This window comes from Tiliqua scincoides, chromosome 6, assembly GCF_035046505.1.
Source record: "Tiliqua scincoides isolate rTilSci1 chromosome 6, rTilSci1.hap2, whole genome shotgun sequence".
Taxonomy (NCBI): Eukaryota; Metazoa; Chordata; class Lepidosauria; order Squamata; family Scincidae; genus Tiliqua; species Tiliqua scincoides.
Genome location: NC_089826.1, coordinates 26,960,907 through 26,966,270, shown reverse-complemented (window position 1 = coordinate 26,966,270; position 5,364 = coordinate 26,960,907). Strand labels below are relative to the sequence as shown.

At 48.2% G+C, this 5,364-nt stretch overlaps 2 pseudogenes; both read left to right on the top strand.

Moving 5' to 3' along the window:
• The first annotated feature begins 2,014 nt into the window (after positions 1–2,014).
• LOC136656449 (5S ribosomal RNA) lies at positions 2,015–2,134 on the top strand (annotated as a pseudogene).
• Positions 2,135–5,024: 2,890 nt separating this feature from the next.
• LOC136656306 (5S ribosomal RNA) lies at positions 5,025–5,144 on the top strand (annotated as a pseudogene).
• Positions 5,145–5,364: the final 220 nt, after the last annotated feature.

Below are 5,364 nucleotides of genomic sequence, written 5' to 3'. Positions count from 1 at the left end.
AGGCCAGTAAAGTGTCCCTTGACATTATTTTCCATTCCTGTGGTATCACCACCCAAAGGCCTTATTTCCATCTGCCATCCACCTCCGTTCAGAGGTCAAGGGTGCCCACAGCAGGCCCCTTGAAAAAACTTTCATTTAACAACACATGGTCTTTAGACACTTTAGTCCCAAATTGCATAGGCAGGTCAAAACCAGCACCTTGAATTGTGCCCAGAAACAACCTGAAAGCCGGTGAAGATGTTCTAGTACTGATGAGATGTGTTCCCATTGACCCATTGCTGTCAATAATCTAGATCGGGGTGCCCAAACCCCGGCCCTGGGGCCACTTGCAGCCCTCGAGGACTCCCAATGCGGCCCTCAGGGAGCCCCCAGTCTCCAATGAACCTCTGGCCCTCCAGAGATTTGTTGGAGCCTGCACTGGCTGATGGAACTGCTTTCAGCATGAGAGCAACTGTTTGACCTCTCGCATGAGCTGTGGGATGAGGGCTGCCTCCACTGCTTGCTGTTTCGCATCTGTGACGCAGCAGTGGCAGTGAAGGAAAGGCTGACCTTGCTTTGTGCCAGGCCTTTTATAGGCCTTGAGATATTGCAAGGCCTTCATTCATTCATATAAGTTCATCTTTAATATATTCATTTATGTAAACTTATGTAAATTTATTCAAATTTTAAATGTAAATTAATTCTTTTTTTCCCTGGCCCCCGACACAATGTCAGAGAGATGATGTGGCCCTCCAGCCAAAAACTTTGGGCACCCCTGATCTAGATATATTCTGAACCAATTGCAATTTCTGAACAGTCTTCAAGGGCAGAGTCCTGTATAATGCTTTGGCAGGAGTACAGTCTGCATGTTATAACAACTCTTACACTGAGCAAGTTGAAGTGCATTCCATGTAGTAGCTGTAATGCCTAAATCAAACCTTATGGGAAAATGCATCTATCATTGAAACAGCTTTATTATGGCGTTTGTGGTTTCAACACATTGTTATCTTCTAGCTTGCAAAAAGAGGAAGGCTAGATATCTGAATAAACAGATCACCACTTACAAACAGAGCTGATCCTTCTCTGCGTTTTGGACCGCTCTGCTATCCATGCCAATGCAATCTTACTTCCCAGTAATGTCACAAGGAGATTTCTCAAACTTGAAATGCCCTTCCTTCTGTAGTGCAATCCCATGTCCTACCCAAAGGATCAAGTAGCGTGATTCAGATTTTAATATCTACTCATGTAAGCAATAGTGTAGCTATGGGGGGGGCACAGCACTAGGTTTTGCAGGGCTCCTCAACGCCCCCTGTAAGCTGCCCCTTGCTCTTGCCATTGGAGGCAGTTGAGACAGTGAAAGCAAAGCAGAGGCGTCTCTTCTGCTTTGCTCAGAGGAGGCAGCAGCTTACAGGGGGCGTTGAAGCACCCTGCAAAACTTATTGCTGTGCCCCCCATAGCTACACTACTGCACATAAGACATCTTCTGCCTTGATTAGCCAGGAAATATTCTTATGCAGCAATGTTTAGATGCATCAGTTTGTCTAAAAGGCATCTGAAATGCACATTAAAAAAAAATCTTATTAGTATGGAGATTTGTGTTCTCCCACTCTATTGCATTCCTGCCTAAACATATTTCAACTCAGCAGACAGCCCATATCACTTAATCTAGTTGTGGTTTGACGCTTTGCATGGCCTTCCCCTGTGTCCAGTAAAGAGGAGACAGAAAGACTACTTAGAAAGCCTTTTCATATTATATCAGTCTCACAGTAGTGGGTGTTACAAACAACAGCTCACAGAAAATCAAAGCAGAAGCTGGATTCCTAGGCAGTGGTTTAACACAGATGACATGCCAGGGCCCAGCATGGTCTGCAGGAACTGGCAAAGGAAAACAAGCTAACAATCAGGTTCCTGCAAGGGCAAACAGATTGCCAAGCAAAAGAGACAGTGTGGTTAAAGACAGCCTGGTGTTTGGGTTTTGAAGAAGCCAGAGGAGAAGAGCATGGCAAGCCAAGCCAAAAATCTGTTTGACACCTTCTCCTTCAGCAACTGTTACCCTACACATGCCCAATCTTGTCTGATCTTGGAAGCTAAGCAGGGTCAGGCCTGGTTAGTACTTGGATGGGAGACCGCCTGGGAATACCGGGTGCTGTAGGCTTATACCATAGCCTTTCGAGACTGAAAGTTGCCAACCACCAACCACCCTTCAGATAAGAAACTCAGACTGGGGAGCCAAACTCAGGGAAGTTCTTATATAGGACCAGCTGTGCCTTTATTGGCTCCCAAAGTTATCCAATCCTTCTTGGACTGGCTGCTGCAGTTTCCCGATGGGTCCTTTGGGGGAAGAGGGCATTGCGCAGCTGCAAGGGATCTGCCAAGCTCTCTCCCTGCAACTATCCTGATGGGGTAGAGAGTAACGTAGTTGAGCCCTTCTGCTAAACCTCCTGGTTTGAGGCTTTTAGCACCTTTCACAACATGTTTGGCTTAGGTCCCAGTCCTATCCCCTCCACCACCCTTCAATGCAGTGGCACCAAAATGGTGACTGCTGCATCCTATGGTGGGAGGACAGTTCAGAAGCTTAGCCTCCACAGCACGGGGAGGAGATCTATTTGGACCTACAACCACTAATTTGCTGGCATGGGTCTGTGTTGACATGTGCTGCATGATCAGGTCCAGGAAGGGTGTTAGGATATTGGCAATACTGGCGCAGCCAATCCAGTTCCACTCCTGACACCTGATCTGCCCACCCTGCGCTCCCTCTCTACCCTCCACCAGGGCCTAGGAGAGGGGGGTAAAGGGGATAATTTGTACCTGGGCCTAGGGTCAAAAGGGGCGCCCAGGAGCCAAAGGAGGGGGCCCAGAAATTTCCTGGGAACTGACATTTTCCTATCTACTCAGACATGTTGTCCGTACAGGATGCTGGGGACACTACCATGACTGGGGATACAGGGGACACTACTGATGCCACATGGGCGGGTAGACCTGGGCTCCAAAGACTTTTCCAGCTGTCTCTACCCTCCCCCTACCCTGCTTCGCCTCTCCCTGCCCCTATTCGGCTCACCCATCACCCTCCCCCGCTCTGTTTCACCCCTTCCCCTTTGAAAAGGGTCCCAAAGGAAACTTTGTACCCCCCTGATAAAATTCCTTTTCAAGGCCCTGCCCTCTACCATCCCATTTTGCCCCCACCTCCATTCCGCCCTCCCGCCACCCCCCTCACCTCTTCTGTCATCTTACCTGCTCCAGTGAGCAGGGAAACAGAGGAGGCCTTTCTGCTGGCACTCCTGGCACCATGCCAAATCCTGCACTGTTGGAGTGCCTTTTGCAACAGGCACTGACTGCTTTATGGCAGTCAGCGCCATCGCAAAGGGGGGACTGGCATTGGCCAGCAGTAATGGACCTGTCCTCATTCCCACCCAGGGCAGGTCCTGACATGCCGCACCCCCCCCAACATGCCACCCCTCTCTCCCCAGGATACTCAACCGAGACTCACTGAGCCTCGTGCAACATTCCCCATAGGTTAGAAGTCTTCTGAGGCTAGTATCGGAAGTATTGTTTGAAATAGCAGGGAAGCCTCAGAAGGCTCTCACTCACTGCTGAGCACCGCATGGAACATCACCTGCCCATGGAACGGCTCAGATGGGCAGGGCAGGGTGGGGTGGGGCAGGGCGGGGCATGGCAGCAGGTGCAAACAGCTGCGGCAGAGGTGTGGGGAGCACATGGCTTTCACAGCCATCAGGACATTAGCCCCCTCTGCCCACTTCAGGTCCACCCCTTTTGTCCAGAATCCCATGATAAGTATAAGATTGGGCTGTTAAATGGTCAACATTTCTTTGGTGGGTTCCCATCCTGAGAAGGATGCTGGAAGACACTGGAAGACATAATTGCCTGAAGTTAATCCAAGGGCAATTAAAAAAACAAAAACACTAACTAATGAAAGCACTAATCAAGAATGCCTTGAGGCGTATCCTTTGAAGTGCAACCGTTTATAAGTTGCAGCTGAAGAGCTGAATCCAGCAGGCTCTTAGCAGAGAAAACATTAATCAGTTTTTGACTGTTAACGTATTCAGAAGAGGCAAAAAGAAAGGGGGAGACAGATGTGTGGGTGCTGCGGAGAAAAGCGCAACAGTGGCACATTGCCTCTGCTAGAGAAAGAGTTTGAAAGGAAGTAACAGCTGAAGAGCACTGCTCTTGCAATAACGGAAAAGATCAGTTTTAAAAGTTAAGTAAACCATTAGAACATGCAAGGAGATCCAAGAAAGCTAAACTTGTTTTATGCATGAAATGGGAAAGAGGTGTAAAATTAAGAAAGTCTTGAAAGGCCAGATGTGCTATTGGCTGACCATTTGAGAATGAGTGACTACAGAGTGCGCTCCGGATTGAACACTAGGTGACAGAGAGCAGAGGTTTTAATCTTCTCCCAGGGGGACATTATACCCTTCTATTGTTTGTTTGCGGCTTGTGACAAGTTTAAAAACTGAAACAAATGTATTCCAGATACTTTATATGACAACAGCGGCCTGATAAATGGAATAATGATAAAGTGATATCGGCACCTAAGCTGAACAGTACTAGCTGAGCTGCGCTGATTCATGAGCTTGTCATCAACTAGTACAAAAACCTCAGTGGCTGTAAATCATGCTGTATAACAATAAGTTTAAAAACTGACACTTTTCATGGGGTTCCATCCCTTTGTCCCACCTGAGAAGACAAAGGCAGAAAAGGACAGAGGTGTAGCCACAGTAGCAGTGCTGTTGTGGCTGTTGTGCTGTTGTGGCTATAATGGAAGAATTTGTCCCAGTTCTCAAAAATAATGAATGAAATTTAAGGAGTCTTAGATCTCATCCAACACAGTTAAGGCAGAGAAGGCTTCATGGGATGGGCCTGTTGCTTGAATCTAAATTGCAAGGAACGCCGACTGAAAGTCCTTCAGGCCTTCCAGCATGGCAGCACCTAACTCTTCCTTATCTCAAGAAAACAAGCCCCATCCCCAAGGGGCTAATAATCTAAAATTGACAGGAAGGCAACAGCAGAGGAAAAGGAGGGAATAAACTGACAGCAACTGTTACCCTGCACATGCCCAATCTCGTCTGATCTTGGAAGCTAAGCAGGGTCAGGCCTGGTTAGTACTTGGATGGGAGACCGCCTGGGAATACTGGGTGCTGTAGGCTTCTACCATAGTCTTTCGAGACTGAAGGTTGCCAACCAAACTGGGTGAAGAATACGGGATTGTTTCATTGACACTTTCTCAGACCTAGGGCCCAATCAGACGCTTCCCTCCCCCCTAGTGCAGCCCTGCCAAAAATGAGAGTGCTGTGTCCAATGGGGGGGGGGGGCACGGATCAGGAGGCTTCAGAAGGGGAAGGAGCTTTAAAACCCCTTATCTCTCTG